Genomic DNA, 13,225 nt, shown 5'->3' with positions numbered 1-13,225 from the left:
TTGATATACAAGAATAATTATAAAAAGTCAAATGTATTGAGGGTAAAATAAAAAATTATAGCTTTTTTGTCCAAAAATGTCAATTTTTTTTGTCCCGAAAAAAAATATATTTACCTGACACTGATTTTGGCTCCTGGACAAAAAAAAAAAGAAACGTTGAAGACACAAGATGAAATCAAGTCTATGGCAATACAATATAATTATGTAAATCATTGAAACATGATAAAATTCACAATTCCACTCGGGGCAATCACATCTGCATGACGAAGGTTTCGAAATGAAAATGAAAATTCACATTAAACTCAGAAACTACATCCATTATAAACTTACTATACATGTTGAGAAAAATCAAGCGTATTATAGTTAGAACTCGACAATGTCGTCATCATCCTCATCATTGTCACACGGAGTGTTTGTGCAGCCAGAGCCCCTGCAGTTTCCACAAGCTGGAGTGCACTCAACGTTGTGCTTCTTGCATGTGCATCTCATGGTGCTACATTCAGCCTGGTAGTTGCACCTAATGACACGTAACATCTTTTCAGGAGCTGGAGCTATTGATGTCTGAAGTGGCACAAAACCCTCATCACACTTCTGCTAACCCCAGTCTGTGGAAGAAGTATGCAAGTCTGTCGTCTTGAAACGAATCAAAGACCACCTTCAGAAGCATGCCGAGTCTGCAAAGATATCTTCTAGAACTTCAGCGCTTTGGGTTCAGTATATGGACATGCTAGACATTCGACGCAAATACATCTGGGCAGAGCGTACTGGGAACTGGGCACTACATCTACAGGCCATCCAGGAAATGCTGTCTTACCTGGCATCCTCGGGCCACAACTTGTATGCCAAATATGCGAGGGTGTATCTGCAGCAGATCTCCAACCTCAAAACTCAACATCCCAATGTCCAACAATGTTTTGATGAGGGGTTCCATGTGGTTCGACGACGTGATCACCTGTGGAGAGGTCTTTCTTCTGACCTGATCATCAAACAAGTTCTGATGAGAAGTTTGAAGACCAGCGGGGTGCTCACAGGAGGGCAATGAATGACAGAGCAACAACGGCTGGTATGGCTACTATCATTGCCTGCCTGTGCAGAAATAAACCAGGTAATGCAGGAGCTCACAGGTGTGAACTACAACACTGGAGAGCAGAAGAAGGACATGACCAAGGCAAGACAATCTCGTGACTGCAAGGACACATGATCAGCTCTTCAGTATTTACAGGAACGGAATCTGTTCAGTCGTGATCCACATCTGAGGAACATTGCCACTGGAGTTCATGCACACCCCACCGTCAGCGTCTATACAGCACATGCTGTAGGAGCCAAAATATTGAAATGTATGGATGGGAAAACACCTGCCGAGTACAGATTTAAGAGGAAAGACCAAGTTGTCACCCTCGGCATGAATTCATCTGTCAAGATTGATGGAGAGCAAGTCCAGGTTGACCCACAACTCCTCTTCCAGAGACTGATCACTGTTGCACAGACAGCAGAAGAACTGGAGTTGGCCTTCAAATATGAACTCTGCAGCTATCCACCAGCCCTCTTTGATTCCTCTCTTCAGCTCCGAGAAGCACAAGCCAGTCTTTGCTGATGCCATCTGGGATCTTCTTGGATCCGATGTCCCAGCCGATATTCCCAATGATGGGCAACAGTATGTTTTGGATGGCGGGGCACTTGTTCAACGCATTCCATGGTCTCGTGGATCTACATACAGAGACATATGCCAGCAGTACACTGATTATGTAAAGAAGAAGTACGGAGATGCCATAGTCATGTTTGATGGTTATGAGAGTACCAACACGAAGGACATGACACACCAGAGACGGTTTAAAGGGAATGCTGGCACTACTGTGACATTTACAGCTGACATGCGTCTCACAATGAAGAAGGAACAATTTGTTGCCAATCAGCAGAATAAACAGCGATTCATTTTTATGTTGAGTGAAGAGCTTCAGAAGAACTGTGAGACACACCATGCCTCAGGGGATGCTGATCTCCTGATTGTACTGAAGGCCTTGCAGTCTGCTACACTCACCAACACCGTGTTAGTTGGTGATGACACAGACCTCCTCGTCCTCCTATGCTACCATGCAAGCTTAGAATCCCATGACCTCTTCTTTTGTCCCGAGCCAAAGAAGAACACGAAGAAGCCTCGCATATGGAACATCAAGGCTACAAAGAAAATGATTGGCACATACTGTTTCTACATGCAGTTCTTGGGTGCGACACGACATCTCGTCTTCATGGGATTGGAAAGGGAACTTCCCTCAAAAAGGTCAAAGCAAACAACACATTCCGTGAGCAGGCCAAGGTTTTTGATACATATTCAGCTTCCGTATGTGATGTGACAGATGCAGGAGAAAAAACATTGGTGATAATCTACAACGGAAAGTCAACTGACACCCTGGACACCCTCCGGTATCAGCGGTACTGGGACAAGGTGGCTTGGAGCTCCCCTCATGTGCAACCACAGATGTTACCACCAACATGAGAAGCAGCAAAGTATCACAGCCTGCGCGTGTATCTGCAAGTCCAAGAATGGAAGGGATGTGCAGATGAACTTCTTCCGACAGACTGGGGTTGGCAGAAGTGTGACGAGGGTTTTGTGCCACTTCAGACATCAATAGCTCCAGCTCCTGAAAAGATGTTACGTGTCATTAGGTGCAACTGCCAGGCTGAATGTAGCACCATGAGATGCACATGCAAGAAGCACAACATTGAGTGCACTCCAGCTTGTGGAAACTGCAGGGGCTCTGGCTGCACAAACACTCCATGTGACAATGATGAGGATGATGACGACATTGTCGAGTTCTAACTTTAATGCGCTTGATTTTTCCTAACATGTATAGTAAGTTTATAATGGATGTAGTTTCTGAGTTTAATGCGAATTTTCATTTCGAAACCTTTGTCAGGCAGATGTGATTGCCCTGAGTGGAATTGTGAATTTTGTCAGGTTTCGATGATTTACATAATTATATTGTATTGCCATAGACTTGATTTCATCTTGTGTCTTCAACATTTCTTTTTTTTTTTGGTCCAGGAGCCAAAATCAGTATCAGGAAAAAAAAAAATTTTTCGGGACAAAAAATTGACATTTTTGGACAAAAAAGCTATAATTTTTTATTTTACGCTCAATACATTTCACTTTTTTAATTATTCTTGTATATCAATATACTGACCAGAACTAGAAACAATTAGAATGCAGAAAAACATATATTTACAGAATAAAATATCAATCTTTACAATTTTCTCATTTTCCCCGAAGCCGGGTGGCGGCCATATTGGATTTCCATGATTTCAGGACTTCCCCCCGGAGGATCCCTTAGGACTTTTTTTTATGTCACTGAGGACATATCGAGGAATCAAAATCTGTTGAGTTTGCTTTTGTTGCAATTTGTGGGAGGTCATCCGACATTTTGACTGTACTCGAAAGAAAGCTCAACTCTCTCATACATTAATATTAACAACAAAAATATATATATATATATATATACCCAACAACAACAACAACACGCTCACCTTCTCCCGATTCTGCTTCTTCTTCTTCCTCTTAACTTCCTCCTCGTCTTCTTCCTCGATTTTTTTTTTTTTTTTACACTTCCATGACCTAATCTGTTGAACTCTCTCATACATTATTTTTAACAACAAAAACGATCTTATAATGCTTCATCTTCCTCTCTCACACATGTGGTACTCTTTACTGTTTCACAATGCACTACTCTTCTGCTATTTTAACAGACTGCTCTCATTTCGACCTCTCCTTCATTCCTTGCCTAAAAAATCCAACTATTACAGCGCTTCTTCTCTCCATGCTCTGAATTCGCCTTCATTGCATCCATCAAGAATTGTGTTAAATCGCATCTCTGACCTAAAACTTTTAAAAACCACAGTTTGCCATGGATGCTCGCTTTCCATCAACCATTCTTTTTTTCCAACCTCAGTGCCAACTCACCCCACTCACCCCTCACTCTCACTCTCAAAGCAACCATCCCACTCTTCTCCCTCCAAGCCTCCCTCTCACCTCTCTCAAAAATTCCCCCTCACCTTTCTCCCACCTTTCATCCCCCTCACTCTTCCTTCTCAAAGTTTCCCCCCCTCTCATCCACCAACCTGCCTCCCTCCACTGCCCTCTCACCTCCATCTCTTCACTCCACCTCCACCACCTCAACTGCCTTCTTCCTTGTCTCTTCTCCCCCCCCTCCCCTAGCACCACAGAGCCTTTTCTCCTCCTCATTCGGCCCCCTCCCCTCGCTATTCTGCAATACCCCACACTCCTTCAGCAACCCTCCTTACCTGCCCCCCTCGTCCCTTGTCCTACCCTCTCCCTCCCCCTCCACCTCCTGCACCCAAAGCCTCCTCCCCTTCCTCTTCATTAAAAGTGTGGACCTCAAATATCTGGGGCCTTCGCTCAAACCTTTCAGATCTTTCCATACAGGTTGCCACTGACAAACCAGACATTATCTGCCTAACAGAAACTTTCCTCTCCCAAGACGTGTCTGACTCCCAAGTATCTCTCCCTGGCTACTCCCTCTTACGGTATGACAGACCTGAGCCTCGTCCTGGTGGAGGTGTTGCTCTCTTCATCAAAGACTCTATTCCTCACTCTCCATGCACTGCTCTCACTCCCCCGCACCCCCAGGAATACCTCTGGCTTCGGCTTCCCTCCACTCCCACCTCATGTTTATATGTGTACTGTACCGTCCACCGAACAGTGATGACTCCATCTACACCTCACTATACGAAAACATGGACCATCTTCTATCTTCTCATCCAAACTCTCTCTTCCTCTTATGTGGTGACTTCAATTGTCATCACGCCAGTTGGCTAGGTGTGGGTACCTCTCTCACCTGCCATGGCACCTCAGCAAAAGCTTTCTGCGACTCATTGGGACTGACTCAATCGGTCAACTTCCCGACCCGGATCTCAACCAATGGTACTCCATCTCTTCTGGATCTGATTTTGACAAATTTCCCTGACAATATCTGCTGCTCTTCCTTCGCTCCAATTGGTTCTTCTGACCACGTCCTTGTCAAAGTGGACATCTCTCTGGCTGTTATCAGAGAACCACCTTACCGCCGTCGAGTCTGGCATTTCACTCAAGCCGACTGGCAGGGTCTCCGAGCAGCCATCAAACTTACAGACTGGTCTCCTATCACTACTTTCTCAAACATCAACTCATCCTGGGAATTCTTTCAAAGAAACTTGCTCTCCCTCATGCACAGATTTATCCCCTCTCGTGTTCAGTGGTCCTCCCCTTCCTCCCGCCCTTGGTTTACTGAAGCTTGTGGCGAGGCAGTTGTCCTGAAACAACTTGCCTTTGCCTCATGGAAAGCAAACCCAACTGAGGGCAATCTCAGTTCTTTCCACAAAGCTCGGAACAAGTGTGTATCTACCCTCAGGAGAGCCAGAAAACAACATCTTTCTCATCTCAAGTCTGAACTCTCAAACCTCTCTCCCTCCTCAAAATCCTGGTGGCGTTTAATCAAATCTGTTTCTGGTGTATGTTCCCCCTCCATCCCCTCCCTTACCTCAAATGGCCGCACTGCTGATTCCACACGTGATAAAGCTGAATGTCTAAACTCGGTGTTTGCAGCTAAATCTTGTGTCCTAAACTCATCACTATCTGAACCCACTTTACCCAGTCGCACCCAACTGTCCCTGGACTCTGTATCCTTTTCTCCTGACAAGGTGGAGAGCTTGCTTTCAAACCTCGAGTCAGATTCTGCAACCGGTCCAGACGGCATCAGCCCACGTGTCCTCAAAGCCTGCTCTTCTGCTCTTGCTCACCCTCTCTCTGTTCTATTCACCCTCTCATTTGCCCAAGGTCATCTGCCATCTGCTTGGAAATCTGCTAACATCACTGCCCTGCATAAAAAAGGTGCAAAAACAGATCCCTGTAACTACAGACCAATCAGCCTTCTCCCAATCATCAGCAAGGTTATGGAATCCATCATCGCTTCAGACATGAAATCCTTCCTCTTCTCCAATGGCTTGATTTCCAATCATCAATTTGGTTTCAGACCAGGTCACTCTACCCTGGATATGCTGCTTCTGCTCTCCCATCAATGGATGGAGGTCCTCAATGCCAGACAGGAAATCCGAGCCGTATCCCTGGACATATCACGTGCTTTTGACACAGTCTGGCACCCTGCCATACTCACCAAACTCTCTTCCCATGGTATTCAAGGCCATCTCCACTCATGGCTCCCAGACTTCCTCTCCTGTCGCAGTCAATGTGTGGCCCTAAATGGAGTTCTTTCATCCCCTCTTCCTGTGCAGGCTGGAGTTCCTCAAGGTAGCGTTCTGGGCCCTGTTCTTTTTCTGGTTTTCATCAATGATCTCTCGGACTCTCTGGAAAATCCTCTATTTCTCTTTGCCGACGACTCCACCCTCTGCCGTACCATCTGTCATCCCTCAGACCGGCAAGCAGCAGCAGCTTCTTCGCTCACTGCAGATCTGGATAAAATCACAAACTGGTCCAACACGTGGAACATGTCTTTCAATCCAGACAAATCTCACACTCTCACTATGTCTCTTCGAAAGGACTGTTTACAAAACCCCCCCATCCACTTTCTCAACAATCCTCTGGAAGAAGTCTTTTCTTTCAAGCTTCTAGGTCTCACTATCTGCCATGACCTTTCCTGGGAAAGTCACATTTCCAACCTCGCCTCAAAAGCCAGTCGCCGACTGGGAATCCTCCGTCGTGCTAAGTCCTTCCTCGGCCCTCTTGAGCTCCTGACCACTTACAAAGCTTTTGTCCATAGCCTGATGGAGTACTGCTCTCCCCTCTGGGCTGGTGCTCCTGCCTCCCACCTTTCTCGGCTTCACGCTGTCGAAACCAGGGCATTTAAGATCATCGGCATCTCCCGCAATGAAGCTGAGTCTTTGGGCCTCTCACTCAATCACCGCAGGTTGGTCGGTGGTCTTTCTGTCTTCTACCGACTCCTCTCCAGCCTTGCCCCCCCTGCTCTCTCTGCGATTTGTCCCCACCACATTTCCACAGGGCGCTCAAGGTCCGCCAACAACCCCCTTCTGGTAAAACTACCAAAATCACGAATCACTGCTCATCTTCACTCTTTCATTCCTCTTTTTTCCTGCCTTTGGAATAAACTTCCTCACTCTATTATTTCCCATTCTTCCCTCCAGGCTTTCAAAACAGCTGTTCACCACCACCTCTTATCTTTCCCCATCCAAATCCTCGATCTTTTCTACCCCCGATAATCCACCCAAGCCCACTTCCTTAATTTCTCCTGCTTTCCTTCCTGAAAGTCCCTGAAATGTCCATCTTCTCTTCGCCATGTTCCCCGTCCCATCCCCATCCCTCTCCCTTCCACAGTTCACCTAATGTGTCTGTTCCCCACTGTTTTGTCCCTTACACTCCCGCCCCTCTTGTCTCATGCCTCCTTGCTGTGAGTTGTGTGTTAGCTCTCATACGAGCCTCGACCAAGGTATACAAAAAAAAAAAGCAGGGAATTTGAATGAGGTGGGCTTGGGTGGATAATCAGGGGTAGAAAAGATCGAGGATTTGGATGGGGGTGGTGGTGAACAGCTGTTTTGAAGGCCTGGAGGGAAGAATGGGATTGAATAGAGTGAGGGAGTTTATTCCAAAGGCGGGGAAAAAAGAGGAATGAAAGAGTGAAGGTGAGCAGTGATTCGTGATTTTGGTAGTTTTACCAGAAGGGGGTTGTTGGCAGACCTTGAGCACCCTGCGGAAATGTGGTGGGGACAAATCGCAGAGGGAGCAGGGGGCGACGCTGGAGAGGAGACGATAGAAGACAGAAAGACCACCGACCAGCCTGTGGTGAGAGTGAGAGGCCCAAAGACTCTGCCTCACTGTGGGAGATGCCAATGATCTGAAATGCCTTGGTTTCCACAGCGTGAAGCCGAGAAAGGTGGGAGGCAGGAGCTCCAGCCCAGAGGGGAGAGCAGTACTCCATCAGGCTGTGGACGAAAGCTTTGTAAGTGGTCAGGAGCTCAGGTGCGCCGAGGAAGGACTGCACGATGGAGGATTCCCAGTCGGCGACTGGCTTTGGAGGCGAGGTTTGAAATGTGGCTCTCCCAGGAAAGGTCATGGCAGATAGTGAGACCCAGAAGCTTGAAAGTAAGGACTTCTTCCAGAGGATTGTTGAGAAAGTGGATGGGAGAGGGGGGTTTCTAAACGGTCCTTTTAGAGAGACATAGTGGGAGTGTGAGATTTGTCCGGATTGAAAGACATGTTCCACGTGTTGGACCAGTTTGTGATTTCATCCAGATCTGTAGTGAGCGAAGAAGCTGCTGCTTGCCAGTCTGAGGGATGATCGATCGTACGGCAGAGCGTGGACTCATCAGCAAAGAGATATGGAGGATTTTCCAGAGAGTCGGAGAGATCATTGATGAAAACCAGAAAAGGAACAGGGCCCAGAACACTGCATTGAGTAACTCCAGCCTGGACAGGAAGGAGGGATGAGAGAACTCCATTTAGGGCCGGCCACATGTTGACTGCGACAGGAGAGGAAGTCTGCGACCAATGAGTAGAGATGGCCTTGGATACCATTGGAAGAGCGTTTGTTGAGCAGGGCAGGGTGCCAGACAGTGTCAAAAGCACGTGATATGTCCAGGGATACGGCTCGGATTTCCTGTCTGGCATTAAGGACCTCCATCCATTGTTGGGAGAGCAAAAGCAACATATCCAGGGTAGAGTGACCTGTTCTGAAACCAAATTGATGATTGGAAATCAAGCCATTGGAGAAGAGGAAGGATTTAATGTCTGAAGCGATGATGCATTCCATAACCTTGTTGATGATTGGGAGAAGGCTGATTGATCTGGAGTTGCAGGGATCTGTTTTTGCACCTTTTTTATGCAGGGCAGTAATGTTTGCTGATTTCCAAGAAGATGACCTTGAGCAAATGAGAGGGTGAATAGAACAGAGAGATGGTGAGCAAGAGCAGAAGAGTAGGTATTTACAACACGTGGGCTGATGCCGTCTGGACCGGTTGCAGAATCTGAGTCGAGGTTTGACAGCAAGCTCTCCACCTTGTCAGAAGAAAAGGGCACCATCCAAGGACAGTTGGGTGCGACTGGGTAAGGTTGGTAGAGAAAGCGATGGGTTTTGGACACAAGATTTAGCTGCAAACACCGAGATTCGGCATTCCACCTTTTCACGTGCGGTCTCAGCAGTGCGGCCATTTGAGGTAAGGGAGGGGATGGAGGGGGAACATGCACCAGAAACAGATTTGATTAGATGCCACCAGGACTTTGAGGAGGGAGAGAGGTTTGAAAGTTCAGACTTGAGCTTCGAAAGATGTTGTTTTCTGGCTCTCCTGAGGGTAGATGCACACTTGTTCCAAGCTGTAAAGAAGGAACTGAGATTACCCCCAGTTGGGTTTGCTTTCCATGAGGCAAAGGCAAGTTGTTTCAGGAGAACTGCCTCACCATAAGTTTCAGTGAACCAAGGGTGGGAGGAAGGGTAGGACAACTGAAGACGAGAGGGGATAAATCTGTGCATGAGGGAGAGCAAGTTTCTTTGAAAGAATTCCCAGGATGAGTTTATGTTGGAGAAAGTAGCGAAAGCAGACCAGTCTATAAGTTTGATGGCTGCTTGGAGACCCTGCCAGTCGGCTTGAGTGAAATGCCAGACTCGACGGCGGTGAAGTGGTTCTCTGATAATTTAATTATCAGACTATTATAATATTATAATACTATTATAATAACCAGAGAGATGTCCACTTTGACAAGGACGGGGTCAGAAGAACCCATTGGAGCGGAGGAAGAGCAGCAGATATTGCCAGGGACATTTGTCAAAATCAGATCCAGAAGAGATGGAGTACCATTGGTTGAGATCCGGGTCAGGAAGTTGACCGATTGGGTCAGTCCCAATGAGTTGCAGAAAGCTTTTGTTAAAGTGCCATGACTGGTGAGAGAGGTACCCTAGCCAACTGGCATGATGACAATTGAAGTCACCACATATATCAGGAAGAGAGAGTTTGGATGAGAATATAGAAGTTGGTCCATGTTTTCAGATAGTGAGGTGTAGATGGAGTCATCACTGTTAGGTGGATGGTACAGTACACATATAAACATGAGGTGGTAGTGGAGGGGAAGCATAGCCAGAGGTATGCCTGGGGGTGTGGGGGAGTGAGGGCAGTGCATGGAGAGTGAGGAATAGAGTCTTTGATGAAGAGAGGAACTCCTCCACCAGGACGAGGCTCAGGTCTGTCATACCGGAGGAGGGAGTAACCAATGAGAGATACTTCGGAGTCAGACACGTCTTGGAGGAGGAAAGTTTCTGTTCGGCAGATAATGTCTGGTTTGTCAGTGGCAACCTGTATGGAAAGATCTGAAAGGTTTGAGCAAAGGCCCCGGATATTTGAGGTCCACACTTTTCATGAAGAGGTTGGGGAGGAGGCTTTGGGTGCAGGGGGTGGGAGGGGAGGGGGAGGGTAGGACAAGGGATGATGGGGGAGAGGTAAGGAGGGTTGTTGAAAGAGTGTGGGGGATTGCAGAATAGCTCAGGGAGGGGGCCGAATGAGGAGGAGAAAAGGCTCTGTGGTGCTGGGGGAGAGGGGGGGGGACAAGAGCGGGGGAAGAAGGCAGTTGAGGATATCACTAACGGTTGAGGTTGAGGATATCTTGAATCACTAACGATAGTTCTTCTTCTGAGCAGACTGCCATTGTCTACATGGTAAACAGGAACCACGTGTCATGGCCCATCCACATCATCACTTTACGTTGAATTCCAATTTCTACCAAAATGCACTCCAAAAAAATTGCTCATTTGAGGTGAGTCATCCTTGATATCATTCGAGACAGGCACTCTAGCAGTGTATATGAAAAGTGTGCAGCATGATATAGGCTGATAGGACTCCACCCTTTCAAGTCGAGATAGTGAGGTGGCATTTCATAAAAAGTTTCTAAATTCAGAAATATTGGGCTTGGTCTGTTTGTTATTCCTTTTTTGAGCAATTTTCTCATGATGCAAGTTTAAACCTCGTGTACAGTGTGTACACTGATGAGCCAAAACATTATGACCACCTGCCCAATATGCTGTTGTTCCCCCCGTGTGCCGCCAAAACAGCACCAACCCACCAAGGCAAAATCCCTGAAAGTGTCCTGTGGTATCTGGCACCAAAACATGAGCAGCAGATGCTTCAAGTCCTGTAAGTTGCGAGGTGGAGCCACCGTGGATCGGACTTGTCGGTCCAGCACATCCCACAGATGCTCAAAAGGATTGAGATCTGGGAAAATTTGGAGGCCAGGGCAACACCGTGAACACTTCCTCATGTTCCTCAAACCATTCCCGAACAAGGTGTGCAGTGTGACAGGGCGCATTATCCTGCTGAAAGAGGCCACTGCCATCAGGGAATACCATTGCCATGAAGGGGTGTACCTGGTCTGCAACGATGTTTAGGTAGGTGACACGTGTCAAATTGACGTCCACATGAATGGCCTGACCCAGTTTTTCCCAGCAGAACATTTCCCAGAGCATCACACTCCCTCCACCGGCTTGTCGTCTTCCCACAGTGCATCCTGGTGCTATCACTTCCCCAGGTAAACGGTGCACACGAACACGGCCATCCATGTGATCTCAAATAAAACGGGATTCATCGGACGAGGTGACCTTCTTACACTGCTCCAAGGTCCAGTTCCGACGCTCGTGTGCCCATTGTAGGTGCTTTCGATGGTGGACAGGGGTTATCATGGGCACTCTGACCAGTCTGCGGCTATGCAGCCCCATGCGCAGCAGGGTGTAATGCACTGTGGATTGTGACACATTCCTCCCATGACCACCATTAAAATTTTCTGTGACTTGTACCACAGTAGACCTTCTGTCAGTTTGGACCAGACAGGACAGCCTTTGTTGCCCTCGCGCATCGATGAGCCTTGGGCGCCCAACACCCTCTCGCCGGTTTGTGGTTTGTCCCTCCTCAGACCACTGTTGGTAGGTACTCACCACAGCTGACCGGGAGCACCCCACAAGCCTTGCCGTTTCAGAGATGCTCTGACCCAGTCATCTGGCCATAACAATTTGGCCCTTGTCAAAGTCGCTCAGGTCTTTACTCGTGCCCATTTCTCCTGCATCCAACACATAAACTTCAAGAACTGACTGTTCACTTGCTGCCTAATATATCCCACCCCTTGACAGGTGCTGCTGTAACAAGATAATCAATGTTATTTACTTCACCTGTCCGTAGTCATAATGTTTTGGCTCATCAGTGTATGTTCGCACTGTAATGCTAATCTATATTTTCCACACTGTAGCACATAAAACCAGAACCACATCCCTTCACCCTTTCCTATCTTGGGCAAGATGTGCTTTTTCCATTTTAATTCCAGCTTCCATTTGATTCTTCTCCATTGTTTGCTTCCATATGGTTCTTGGTCTACGTACTGGCCTGCTCATCCTGTTTTGGTATGTATTATTCTCACTTGTCTTTGCTCATCCATTATTTTGAGTATTTCCAAACCATTTCAGTGTAAATTTACATCTTCTCACATTCGCTGGAATTTCTTAAAGTCTCTCTCTGATGTCTTAATTTCTAAAAAAAGTCATCCCATTTTAAAATTAATGTTTCTCAGCAAGCACATTTCAAAGAATCGAGTTACCTCCACCACTGAAGTTGGATGGAGGTTATGTTTTCACCCCTGTTTGTTTGTCTGTCTGTTTGTGACAGGATATCTCAACAAGTTATGGATTGATTCAGACGAAACTTGGTGGACAGGTTGGATGTGTGACGAGGACGAATTTATTAGACTGATGAAGATCCAGATCTGGATACGGGAAATTTTAAAGTGATTTTTCCCAGTTCAGAGATAGGGCCAAAAACTATATACATATGGCATGATATTTGAAAAAGTTTTGGATGGGTTATGACAAAACTTGGTGGATGAGTTGGGTCGGTGACGAGAATAAGTTGATTCCATGTTGGTGAAGATCTGGATCTGGCCTATCAGTGGGATACAAAACATAAACTTTTCAGCCTGGCAGACGTATGCGCTCTCCCAGGTGTCATTATAGTTAGCAATGTTTTCCCACCAATCCCATCAGATCTGTAGCAGCAGATCCATTAGCTGTGAAATTATCTGACAAATAATTTCAAAACTATCGGCTAACTACATCTCCACCAATTTTAAGGCACTATCAGCTGCCATGCACCGAATAATATACAATGCAAAGCCCATACTCTAGTAATATGCCTTATTTTGCAGCACTGTGACACCAACGATTGCTGGACCCATAAGCAG

General features: G+C 46.7%; 1 protein-coding gene across 6 annotated transcripts in view; it reads right to left on the bottom strand.

The window, feature by feature from the left end:
* Positions 1–13,225, bottom strand: part of DNAI4 (dynein axonemal intermediate chain 4) — a 148,170-nt gene that overhangs the window by 17,367 nt on the left and 117,578 nt on the right. The window lies entirely within an intron of this gene.

The sequence above is a fragment of the Eptatretus burgeri genome, chromosome 6 (genome assembly GCF_056783735.1).
Source record: "Eptatretus burgeri isolate ZD-2024b chromosome 6, Ebu_testis_v1, whole genome shotgun sequence".
Lineage (NCBI taxonomy): Eukaryota > Metazoa > Chordata > Myxini > Myxiniformes > Myxinidae > Eptatretus > Eptatretus burgeri.
Note: the sequence above shows the minus strand (reverse complement) of the source record. Positions and strands in the feature narration are given on the sequence as shown.